Source organism: Corvus moneduloides, chromosome 2 (genome assembly GCF_009650955.1).
Source record: "Corvus moneduloides isolate bCorMon1 chromosome 2, bCorMon1.pri, whole genome shotgun sequence".
NCBI lineage: Eukaryota > Metazoa > Chordata > Aves > Passeriformes > Corvidae > Corvus > Corvus moneduloides.
In genome coordinates, this window is record NC_045477.1 from 31348518 (window position 1) to 31361826 (window position 13309).

The following is a 13309-nucleotide window of genomic DNA, read 5'->3' on the forward strand; positions in this document are numbered from 1 at the left end:
GTGACTTTATAATTAGCATGCAAGATGCACACACCACTTTAATGAAATTAGCAGTAATTAGTGGCCCTGACACAGATGTAGAGCCAACACAGGGACCAGGTGGAGCATGGGGTGTGCAGCTCCTGTGGACCTTGTGCCCATGGCACAGCACCCAGAAACACCTTGGGACATCAAGGGTGCTGACTCTGATACCTCATCATAGAGATCAGATAGGTGAATGCTAATGAACAGCAGCTCGCATGATCCCACAGAAATGGAATTAAGCAAGTTACTCTGCTGATGTAACCTGATGTCAAACCTCTAATATTTATAGGCTGGCCGAGTATCAGAGCTGCAGTGATTTATGTGGATGTCTAGCCTTAGCACTGTTTTTTCCTCATAGCTGGTGTGTTGACTCAATGCCAAACAGCAGAATGAAGTCCATTTGTTAAAATATTGCAGTATTGTAGAAGCCTGGGGACAAATCCAACTTCTCAGGTAAGAGAAGTGATGAACAGAACAACCAGATCCACTCGGCAGCCAGGCAAGCCTGTCCAGGCACTTGTGAGTCATTGCTTCACAGGGTTTTATTGTTTAACAGGGTTTTGTTCATTTAGAGTCCTCTGAGGGTTGATTTATTTTAGGATTTTTTTCTTCTATTTGTTTGGGATTTTTTCTTTAATCATCTCATTTTTAACATCCCACCTCGGCTGGAATGAAAGCAAGATTAAGTGCTACTTACAAAATGAAAAACAACAATGAACCTACAAACCGCAGCATGAGAACAGAGCTGCTACAGAAGGGATATTTTTATACAGGTTATCTGACAAGCAAACAAACTCCAGATGTTTTCTTGCTGCTGACATTAATTGAAGCAGGAGGGCTGATTAACGCTGTGGACTTGTTTCTGCTGAAAATCTCTCTGCCGCATCCCCCTGGATTTGACAGTTCACTATCAATTTGCTTTGCAACCGAGGCGCTCATGCACATCCCTCCGGAGTGGTTGTGGCTCTTCAGTAACGCCCAGGACATCTCATACTAAGTGGCTTTGTCCATATGCTCACATCATGTGGTGTTCATGTTCAGGATGGAGTAAAAAGCCTCTTTCCCATGCCATGAGCTGTGTTACCTCCCAGCAGCTCCCTTCCTCTCCAGTAATCATCGCAGGGCACATCAGTCAGGTTTGTATAACCATGAGAACAAAAACGCCAGGCCAAACTCATGGTGATCAGGCTTTAGGGGAAATCAGTGTTTAAATCAAAATAAGAACCTGGCCATCCTTGCCTTAATTAGAGTCAACAGTGGTAAACACAGTGCTGGAGGCAATTACCTCCAGCAAGGGTTGTGATTTACATCTGGCATGGAAACATCCTCATGTGGGAAGGCTGGAGGTAAACATCTAGTTGCAACCTCCAATTCCAAATGAAACCCTGGTGTTATTCTTCCTGAATCCATGCCCAGCTTAGCTGTCTCTGCTTAGAGAGCCATAGTTTAGTTATATATATATATATATATATATATATATATATATATATATATATACTGTCTGATAATATCAGAGATGGTAGCTTGAAGCTTCAAGCTCCTGAAGCTTGAAGTTGGAAGTCAGCAAATTAGAGAGGGCAGAAGGAGTCTCGTTTTATTCATTAAGGTGTGACAGTAGTTTTAAGTCTCACACATGGGTCCTGGAAAGGAACATACATCTATATGAGCTGTGAAGGTACGGTTCATGTCAGTGTGAAGACTAAAACTCTACTGCTCTTGCATTAAAGGAGTTTTTTTTTTCCTTGGCTTGGCTAGTGAGCAGTGACTGATGTGATTCCTGCAATCACTTGCACTCACCCAGATACGAGGCTGTGGGACCTCTCTTGACAGAGACCTCAGGCTGACAACATTAATCTGTGGGTACGACTGGAGCAATGCCTCTTCAGTTGAGGTGCCCAGAGGAAGAGACAAGCTCTGTGTCCCTGGCTGAAGTGCCTCACTGGTTAACTCACCCCCAGATACAAACTGGCACACAGCCACACTGTGGCGTGGGAGCTGTACCAAAAGCTCAGGGGTGTTTGTGCCTGGGACTTACCCTGTGTCCCCTTGGGGGACAAGATGAGCCAGTGAGGGCTGGCACGATGCTCCATCCCTACAGCTGCCATGCCCTAGCACAGCGCAGCCTCTTTGAAACTTCTGGCCACAGGGATCCTATAGTGTCCCCTGCCTGCCCACTCCAAAGCTAGACTTGGAAAGTATTCCCCAACAGCTCAGTTAGATACAAGCCTTGTCCCTCCTTTGGGCTTTTTACCTTGTAGGAAGCTGAATGTGAAGGGGATTTTCATCTTCATTTTTTCTCTAAATTATTGATGTCACTAAATTGGACTTTTTTCTTTTTAAAATTTTTTTCCAATCTTCAGAGTTGAAATAGAAACTTCTGAAGCACTCCTTCCTCTATCTCTTTTTGGCTTCAATGCCTTCTTTTTGGCAAAGACATCTAACAATGAAAAGACATTTCACTGGCTGTGTGTAACATCACCCATTAAAACACCATATGCAAAGGATGAAGTAATCTGCATGCTTTGGGATGGATTTATATCCTTGGGCAGTAAGACTTCCCAGCCTCATACATGGTGATTGGTCTTTTTGTGCTATATCACTACTGCTGGGTCTTTTTCTTCTCTCTTTTTCCCTTTTAAAACACAGAGATATGCACGGGAGACAATGCCATCCCCCAGGGAAACCACTGAGCAAGATCAGGGGCTCTCAAAGGATGCAACACCCAGGTCAGGCATCCCGAACCCCTCCCACCAGCCCCATGCAGGAGAAATCATCTCCTTCCACAGCCCAGACTACCTGAGGTCCACTAGAAGCACTGTGGCAAGTCCTGGGGATTTAGGTTGCAAACACTTGCCCAGGTGAAACCAGAATTAAAGGTAAAGCTAATAATTTTGTCTTTGCTCTTCTTTACCAAATGCTTCACATGATTGTTTGCCAATTAATACAGGCTCTTCTTTGCAACTGGCAAGTAAGTGAGATGACTTGAGTTACTGCAAAATAAGGAGGACTTCAGATTGTAAGGAGGACTGCTGGCTGCTGTCCCCGATTGCTAGCCTGTATATTAATTATTTTCCTGCTGATTCAGAGGGAAGATAGCCAAGCTGTGAATCAGCCCTACCTCTTCTTGCAACACCTATCATTTCCCTAGATCTCCTCTCCAAACCCCAGCCAGGTCTGGCAGTGCTTTGTTAATGAGATCAGTAATTGCTGCATAAGCCATACAGTTGCAGAGTCAGGAGAGAACTGGAGTAACTCTGCTTTCTTCCACCTTGCAAAGCAGAAAATGCTAACTGTGAACTGGATATCATTTTCTCCAGAAGATGGATTGATATTTACTTTTTTGCAAGATCAGAGGGTTCCTGGTTTCTTTGCCATTGCTCTTCACGCAGACGGTGCAACACCGATTCCTTTTAAAAAAACCACTGAGAATCCAAAACACAAAAAAAGCCCGAATTCTCAGCTCCTGACCGCTGTCCAGCAGCCAAGACATGCCTCCTTGTGCGAGTGAAAGTAGATATGACACAGATTTAATGAGGCAACAGCTTCTTGGCAGCACCACAGGTCTCCTCAGAAACAGTATCATTATTCGTTTACTTGACTAATGCAGTTGTGTTGTGCAAAAATATGGGAGAAAGGTATTTGGAGGGCCAAGGAAATAAGGTTTGGGACAAAACCCCATAGATAATTCAGCAGAGTTTCCTTGACGCTTAGGCAGGCCTTGGACATGTCATAGTTTTGGCAGTTGTGTAGAAGCATTTCCAGGAACCCTCTGAAGACTTAGGGGGCCTTGTCACCATGTCTGCAATGCCTGAGGCTGCACTGGTGATACAGAGCATCTAAAATTAGAATCATGGAATGGTTTGGGCATAAGGGACCTTCAAGATCATCTAGTTCCAGCCCTGCTGCCATGGGCAGGGACACCTTCCACTAGAGCAGGATGCTCAGAGCCCCATCCAACAAGGCCTTGAACACTTCCAGGAATGGGGCAGCCACAGCTTCTCAGGGCAAATACTATTGTCATGTTCTCCTCAAGACTGAAACATTCCTGTTCTCTAAAACTTTATAAAAGAGGGGAATAGAGGTATTTGAGATGCCATTGGTTTAATTATCCAGATTACTGGTGTGTGAGGGGACTGTCTGCTGGTAACCACGAATCCCATCAGCAGTGCTGGATAATTGCTGCTTTTCCCAGTGCATTTTAAAAAAGTGTATCCAGAGCTTTTAAAATTACGCTTGAGTTCGTTTCTCAAACTGGCAGCAATGAAAAACTACTGGTGACAAAGACCTCTGAAAAAAGTACATTTGGGAACATCTCCTTCTCCTACATACTTTTTGGCTTCAGTACAGTACTTTTCCCCTAAAACATAAAGCTTGGAGAAGAGGAAGTGGCAGAAGTCAATCACCAGACACTGCAAGAAGCGAGGATGATTTCTGAGCAAACGTTGAGTACCCAAGTCAAGGCTCTTGTGAACTCCCAAACACAGCATCACAGTTACAGTTCAGGGCTTAGATGAGGATGTTAAAAAGTGCCTTGCTACTGGGGTTTTCACAAAGAATTACATCACTCTTGTTTTTCCCCCACAGCCTTGGCTCTACCTTTCCAGCCTGTCTGTACTGCAGCAAATAAATCTTGATTGCGCTGATGGTTTTATGCTTGCCTTGTGTTTGAAGCTCAGCCTGGATGAAGCTGAGGTGTGGAGGTGACCTCTCCAATTAACACCCAAGCAATTTCCCCTGAGCCCTGTAATCGGAGACACCTGGGAGCAGATTTTGGAGTTGGTTTCCTCACCAACTGCAGGAGTCAGCACAAGTGCTAGAGTTGGTTGCACACGCATGTTAGGTCAAGGTTAGGCTGATAAACAATACACAGAAGGAAGTACCCTACAAGCCTCCAGGACATGTCCTAGAGATGTTCCTTGCTGAAGAAGAGAAGGTTGTAGAATGAAAGTATCTGCCTTGGAAGTGGTGGGGAAATTCACAGGTGTCAGTTCCCATGGGGTGATAGTGATGAAAAGATGAGTGCATGGCTCCTGGTGCAGGGGAACAAAGGGACTGTTGGAACACATGGCCACTGTGGCAAATTATCCTCTGCCCCTCCAAAACCTCCATTTCCTTTAAGTGCAATTGATGTGAGTGGCCAGTCCATGGGTCCTGGAGTGTGTTGGAGGTAGCTCAGTAAGAAATATATTTCACAAAATTAATAAATCCCTGGGGAAATTTGTTCTGTCAGATCCACTGGCTACTCGTCTTACTGTCTTGTCTTGCAGGGAATCATCTGAGTCACATTTGTCTTCTTCTGGGAGCTTTGCTCTACATTTGTGGTTGCAAGGACTCGGACAAGGTGTTCCTGTGAGGTCTGACATTTTCCTGCTCCTCTTCCCCAGGTATGGGCAGTCCAAAAGTAACATCTGAGGATCACTGTTTGGAAGGACAAAGTCTTCTTCCAAAAGAAGCAGGCAGTGCTTTGATGTATCTACACCTTATAAATGAGCAATATTGCTAGGCAACTGGGAAACAAGGAGAAACTCAAAACACAGCAGAGTTTTTCAAAATTTCCTTAGGAAAAGCAAAGCCTGCCTTTCTGTGAGTCCCTCAGGAACAAGTCACCACTTTTGCACAAGAGAGCATGTCTGGTAGGAGAGGGAAGCTTTAATCAAGCCAAACTAGGTCTCCATTACACCAATGTAAATCCAAAGTAATTCAAGCAATCCCAGGTTGATTTAGGCTTGAGAAGCCAAGATCAAATTTTGATGTCACAACAAGCTACTTATCTGCAAGAAGAATTTTGGGGAAGAGCCTTGATGTGCAGCTTTGCCTTGCTCAGCCCAGGAGCTGCTGGAATCAGGAGTTTCCATGTCTCTCTTCTGGGAGTTGAAGGCAGGAATGGTGACAGAAGGGAAAAAAACTTCTTTTTTTTTTTTGTGAAGAATAGGATCAGCAGACAAATTGCCTTAAAAATGCTTGTCAGGACTGTTTGGAGTCACCATTTGTTAGGATGGCTTCTGACCTGTCATAAACGAAGAGCAGTTGAGAGGCCAGCAGTGCCATTTGCTCCTTTCATTCCTCTCCACTCTAGGGATATAGGATCACTGGCAACCTGCTTGTTTTCCAAACAGTCTTGCTTCTCACTGTGGAAAATCCTGTGTAAAAATCAAGGTCACTGACTGAACCTCTATAACACTGCTGTCAGGCAGAGGTGCACTCCTGCCAAAGCAGCTGAGCCCTGGCCCCCTCCAGGAGGGTGGTCATGGCTGAATGACAACCAAAGTCCTGTAGGGTTTGTGGCCAGGAACTGTAGAATGGTTTGTGTTGGCAGGGACCTTAATGGCCATTTAGTTCCAAACCCCCTGCCATGGACAGGAACACTTTTCACTAGACCAGGCTGATCCAGGCCCTCATCCAGCCTGGCCTTGAACACTTCCAGGGATGGGGCAGCCACAGCTTCTCTGGGCAGCCTGTGCCAGTGCCTCACCATGCTCACAGGAAATAATTTCTTGCTAATACCCAATCTAAACCTTCCCTGTCAGTTTGAAGCCATCCCCCCTTGTCCTATCACTCCATGTCCTTGTCAAAAGTCCCTCTACAGCTCTCTTGTACCCCCTGTAGGCACTGGAAGGTGCTCTAAGGTCTCCCTGGAGCCCTCTCTTCTCCAGACTGAACAAGCCCAACTCTCTCAGCCTGTCTCTGTAACAGAAGTGCTACCCACCCCTGGGTGTGTTCAAGGCCAGGTTGGATGGGGCTTGGAGCAACCAGGTCTATTGAAAGAGGTCCCTGTCCATGGCAGGGGGTTTGTTATAAGTTGGTCTTTAAGGTCCCTTCCAACCCAACCATTCCATGGTTCTATGAAGCATTTGCGTGGAAACCAGATTGACGCAGGCTAGGAAAGGTTTTTTGAGTAAGTCCAGCTCTCTTCTGATTATGCAGTGCTGAGCAAAAGGCTGCTCACATGGCCATGGGACTGGAGACCTCAGCCCCATTTCCCATGCTTGTGCCATCTGGTGTCACCCCTAAGGAGAAGGATTCAAGGAAGATTCAGGATACAGGAGAAGAGTAAATGCTTAAGCAACCACGTGCTGCCAGAGCTTGATGTGTGATACCTGAGTTACCTTCTATAGATACAATCACAGATAACCTTTCCTCTGCTGATTTACCTCACTAGATTTTCAGGGAAAAGCCAGTCCCAGCATCTCTCAGGGCCATAGCTCCCACTCTGATCTCAGGAACCCTCTCCTTCACTGAGAACCCCAATGCCATGATTTCATTCCTCTAATCAAGGAGCTTCTTGCTCCTTGACTTCCCTGTTGCTTAATAACAGACAGCCCATTAGAGAGCTGCTTGATTTGTGATGGTGCAGAAGTAAGTGCTGATAAAGACAATTAATTAATGGTATGGATTTCCCAGCAGAGCTCTCAATTAGCGTGAGCTGTTTGCCAGCCAGCCGCGGTGCAGATCACAGAGCGGGTGCATCCCGAACCGTGGCTGATGCATTCAGTGAGGCAGAGGGTGGGTTTCATCAGGCCTTAGGGTTTCCACCTTGCATTGTATGCAAAAACTAGGAAAAAAGGGGTCTTCTCATGATGAACGGTTACAATACGGATTTTTGGGAAGAGATGTCATTGCTGCCATTAAATGTTTGGCTGCCGTGTTCACACTGCTCTCCTGGGGATGGTTGTGCAACAAGCCACAAAGCGAGGATCTTCTGGCTGCCAGTGACCCTGGGTTATTCCTACCCAGTTTATGAACTGAATTTCCTACTTAAGCTGATCATAGACTCACTTAAGTTGGGGAAGTCCCCTAAAGTCATTGAGCCCAGCCATTAACCCAGCACTGCCAGTCCACCATGAAATCACATCCCCGGTGGTTCACAGTAGAGGAGAATGGAAAGGGAGGAGAAGCCTGACTCTAGGGAGTCTTAAACGAGGAGGGAAAGGATATTACAAGGTCTCATAGTCACAAGAAGATGCTGATGATGCTCAAATGGGAAATGAAATACAAGTATTAACAGAAGGGAAATGCAGCTTCTGAACTGTCTGCCAAGAGAGGTGGCAAAATCTCGGGCAAGAGCCTGTCTGCATGAGTGACCAAAGTATCTCGAAGTATCTCAGGTTCCCTCTGAGACCTCCCCCCGCTGAGCACCTCCCCAGCTTCTGGCAAATGTTTTTTGTGGAAGGCGCATTTCTGAGTTCAGCCCTGAGACAGACATTGAAAGGTGAAAGTCCCTGGTCCATGCTTTGTGGGGAGCCACAGGGTCTTGCTGAACATCACAACATTGCCTTTCAATAGCCTTAACTTCTCCATCGTGGTCAAGGACAGCAATCTGGCTTCTCATCCAAGAGCTGCTTCTGCCAAAAATAGGAGGCGTTGCTACAGTTTGCCTTTTTGTTACAACTGCTGGTCCTTTGGTCATAGTGATCCCCATAAATAAAAGAGCTAATTAATGCCCATCTCCTCCCACTGGTGATTGACTATGACCTTGAGTGACCTTGCTTAATTTAACTTTCTCGACCAGCTATTTTTGACAGCAAATAATTTAACATCCTTGTGACCCCAGTCTTGCGTCTCTCCTGCCAACTGGCTCTGCAGTTTAAATGAACAGCAATAAATAAATACATATCTGCAGAGGGACCTAAATGACTCCCATTACTGGAGCATCTGAAGGCCTGCTTAAATAAATCAAGGGAGTAGGAGATTATGCTGCAATCATGTGGAGAGGGAAAGGAGAGAATACATTACTGGTATTCCAGGGGCTGCAACTCAGGGGTGAAAAACTTTGCAGAATTCAGAACAATGAGGTTTAATTCAAGTGCAGATGGACAACCAGAGGCTCATTTTGTAATGTCTTCAAAGAGGAGCAGAAGATTGCAACCTGATGGGATCTCCAGTGCTTAGAACTCTCACCAGGCAGCTCCTGCCTTGGGGATGGGGCTGTTGGAGGTTGCTCCACGGCATGAAAGTGAGGGTACGGGCACCACCTGCCCACCTGCAGTCATTGTCCCACTTTTCTCCCCCAAACATGCCCTCAGGAGAGGAAAGCTGGCCTTGTAGGAGCAGGAATGGCAGGAGTGAGCAGTTCTTCAACTCCCACTGCTTTGGGCAGGCAGACACTCGCTTTGAACCATGCCGGGGTTAAACCTCACCTTGGGGGCCCCCTGCATGAGTAGGAACAACAAATATTCCTGGGAGGAAGGAAAACCTCACTAAGTCATCTGCTTTGAAATCCCAGAACAAACAATGATATTCTATTTGTTGGAGGGATCACCGGCTGCAACTTTCCTCGTCCACTTTGCCTTTTCCCTTATTCCTACTTATTTTTGGGGTCTGGTTTTAAAGCATGGCTATTTCTGCCTTTCCCCTGCACAGCCTTCAAGTCAGCCCTGTCACCGTGGCCTCATTTGCATCACACTGAGGAGACTGAAGAGTCGTTATAAATTGTATTTACATAATTTTCCTTCCCCCGCTGAGGCTGAAATCAAAAATGCAACTAAGTTAATCAGGAAGATCTGGGCCTGGCGTAAGTGCAGGCTGGGGCTCCACATCCCTGTGGGGCAAGAGGAATGTCTGGGGACCCACTTGCTGCTTAAATACAGTGGAAGAGCTTTTCCCGAATGTTTTCCAGCTTCTCCCTAATGCTTTCCAGCCTGCTGACAAAATAAAAGCCAGGCTCCTGCTGTTGAGCTGTCTCAAGGGTGAGTCCATTTTCTCTCGTTTTTCATTTTTCCTCTTTTTAATCCTTTCATCCAGCTCTGCACAGCATCACCCATCACCCCTCTGGGTGACAAACTCTGCCCTGTGCCCCTCTGTCCCCATGTCCCCAGCAGTGTGATCCTCCCCCTCATCAGCTTTGGGGTCAAACTGGTGAAACAGCTCAGTAGGAAATTACTTACTATTAAAGCAAACCCACAGCGGCTAACTGGGCAGGAGGTACCTCTACTGGTGAGAGGAAGGATGGATGATCATATTAATTAATTTACACTGATGGAGTGTCTCTCAATTAAAACACATCACAGATCAAAAGAGGCTCTGTGCTCTCCTCGCCCTTCCAGGGGGCAGCAGCAGCACCATCCATCCCTGTCCTAGTCTGCCTGGCAGCTGGTTCTAAGGCTATTAAGAGGATTTTGGGGTTGGAGACCTGTTTAGGGTCTACTCTTCCCCCTTAAAAATCTTCAGAGATTGAGGGTTTGTCTTTTATTTTGGTCTTTGCCTTTTGCTGCTGGAGTTTTCCCTGGAGGGGGTGGTGGTTCAGCACCGCACATGGACAAGCCTGAGACCTAAATATAGCAGGGGTTAGGGTTATTTTCTTGGGTGATTTTGATGAGGGGAGAGAACAGAGATGTATGAAACACCTGGTTTTGGGCAGCCCTGACATCTGTGGGGGAGAGAGGAAAAACAAGCAAAGAGAAGGAAAATGTTAGAAAACAGCTTTTGCTGCCAAATAAAGCCTTCGTGGAACTACAGATTTTTGGCTTTCCCATTCATTTAACTAATAAATGAATTAACATAATTCTAACGCAAATATTGGAAGAATTGAATAAGCAATGAAATTTAAAAACTAACAGGAAAATACTTTAATATGGAAAGTCCAGGAGGGCTTCAGATAATGAGAAACTGGAGGAAATGGCTGGTGCTAGAGGAGTTGGTGACCACGTACAGCTGCAGGTGACACCTCGATGGGAACAGGAGCCTGTGCCAGGCCAATGCTGCTCTGGGCACGGCCTCCTTTCTAATTTTATCACCAAAATTTCACTGCATTACCACTAATGTGGCAAGCAGATGTCCTTAAGCACTCACTCTGTTGCTGGCAGGCAGCAGCTAACCCTTCGCCCTATTTTTTTGTAGTTTAAAAGAGTCTGACCACCCATGATTTTAAATGTGAGAAGTTTATTCTTGTCATGTCTAAATGTTTTCTTTAACTGTTCTTCCCTTGCCATCTATTTTTGGCTTAATTTATGATAAACCATGAACACTACCAATAAAGCTTGTATGTTAAGTCAGTGCATCAGATCAGAGCTGCCCCTGACAGAGGGTCTGTAAAACCTCACTGCCTCCTTCCCACCGGGGGGGGATGCACTTTTGTGTGGGTCATGTTTGGTTTTCCCCTCTTGAATGTCTATTTGTGAGCTGTGAAAGCTTTCCATCAGTCTGGATACCTTGGCCCCATCACCAGCCCCACAATGCCTGTTGCACATCAACATCCATGGACGAGCAGGAGGACCAAGTGCATGCCCATCCTTTGATCCCCCCTTCCCAGTGTCTCAGCTTCCCTCTTACAAAAGAGAAAAGGGGATTAACTTTGCTCTTGGGCTGGAAAACACACCTCCTCAACCTCTGTGATCATGCCCATACTATTCCTTACTGGGAGATGTGGCCTTTGCACCCAAATCCTGCAACCTCTGATGACTCTTCCCTGCACCTTCCATAGGTTATGTCCCAAGGCCTCCCAGCTGCCTGGTATCTAGATGGCCAAGCTGGTGGTGGTGCATGGTGCTCCAGTCTGTCCAGTTCCCTGTGCCAGTGCAAGGTCCCAGGCAGTGCCAGTGGGACTTTGTCCTATTATCTAGTGCCACGGCAATGCTGGGCCAAGTGCCAGTGCCTGGAAGGCCCCAGTGGCTACTGCCAGTGTCCAGCTACGCAGGTGCTGGTGCCAGTTCCTGTTCCCAGCTGGTGTTGCTGGTGTCAGGGTAGTCCCAGTTCCCCATTCCTATTCCCTACCCAGAACGGTGCCAGCTCCTGTTCCCACCGACGGGCCCATTTTCTGGATGATCCCAGGTCTTGGTACCTGAGCAATGTTGGACCCGGATCCCGCTTCCCAGCAGGGTTCCCAGTTCACCAGACTGGTCCCCAGCTCCTGGACCAGCGCCAGCTGGCGCCGTTCCCATTTCCCACTACCGGGTGGTGCCAGTCCCCATTCCCAGTAGTGACTGGGGAGTGCCGGTTTCCGGTGTCGGTTCCCATTCCTAGTTAGAGTTCCCTGTGCCGGTTCGCTGTCCAGTTCCCGATCCCGTTCCCGGTCCCCTCTGTGCAGCTCCCATTCCCGTTCCCAGTGCCGGTTCCCGTTCCCGGTGCCAGTTCCCGGTCCCTCTCGCAGTGCCGCCGGCCGGTCCCGCGGCGTGCCGCGGCTGCGGGTGCCGGGTCGGAGCCCGGCGCGGTGCCGGCGCAGGCGCGGTCCCTGCCCGCCCGTCGGGGCGGTGCTTGCGGGAGGCGAAGCGCTGCGGGCAGCGGCGCGCCCGGAGCGGCGGCACCGGCACCGGCACCAGCCCCGGGCAGGTAAGGCGACCCCCGGCTCCGGGAGGGGGGTGGCCCGTCCCTGCAGCCCCGCCGCTGCTCCATTCGCGGGGGGACGGCTCCGCGCCCCGCCCGGGGGTCCCGCCGCCTCCTCGGGGGATGCTCCGCGCACCTGTGGCTTTGGGAACCGGGGGCAGCTGCATTCCGGGGCGGGGGGCAGTGTGTGTTTGTATGTGAGCGTGTATGAGCGTAAGGGTTTTTTGGGGGGAAAAAAGCCCGAAGCAGGCACCCGGCGCCTCCCCTGCGCGGAGCACGCTGCTGCCCTTGCCTTCAGCAAGCGCTGGTGTTTGGGGCTGCTGGAAGTCGGGGTGCTCGGCGTGATGCGTAGGAAAGTTGCATTCCGGATGGTTAAAACCCCACAGCTGCCCCCCAGGTCAGCTTGTGGAGCCAGGCTGGACAGAAACTTTGAGCAGCGAGGCCTCGGCGCTGGCTGGAGAGCAGAATTTCTGTGCTGAGAAAAAATCCTGAGGTTTCAGTATTGTTCTTTGTTCCATTTTTCTGGGACAAACGCAGGGGCTTTTAAAAAGTCTCCTGGAAAGTTAAGGCAAGAGAGAGCTCCTGCTCCCAAGGCAGGCTAGCTCGCTGCTAGGGTGCAGGAGACTGATGGCTTTTGGCGTTTCCAAGCAGAGAGATGAATCTGGATTTCCCAAATCCCATCCTTTTCTCCCTTCCCTGAAAAATGTTATTTTGAGCTTGAGACACCCGCCTGGTGCTTTCTAGCAGAGGGTGTCCCACTGGTTATGGCTCTGGTCTTCTATCCCCCACCTCCCATTCTGGTAGCTGCAGGTGAGTGTGAGCTGCACGCCTGGCTCTGCAGATCCACCCTGTGTCACACTTGGATGTTTATTATGTATTTATTATATTTATTTATTACCAGTTACTGTTTCTGCCTGGATGCTGTGTTAGCTCTGAGCTTGGTGGGGAGTGCAGCCACGGCAAATGGAGCTGGAAGCAGAGCAGCGAGCTCCGTGTGTCACAGAGAATGCTCTTAAACCCTCGGCTG

At 48.2% G+C, this 13309-nt stretch overlaps 1 protein-coding gene across 1 annotated transcript in view; it reads left to right on the forward strand.

Moving 5' to 3' along the window:
- The first annotated feature begins 12188 nt into the window (after positions 1-12188).
- Positions 12189-13309, forward strand: part of CAPN5 (calpain 5) — a 52989-nt gene continuing 51868 nt past the window's right edge. The window contains exon 1 of the mRNA XM_032098964.1: positions 12189-12288. The gene's annotated coding sequence lies outside the window, so the exon portion shown is untranslated. The remainder of the gene's footprint in view (positions 12289-13309) is intronic.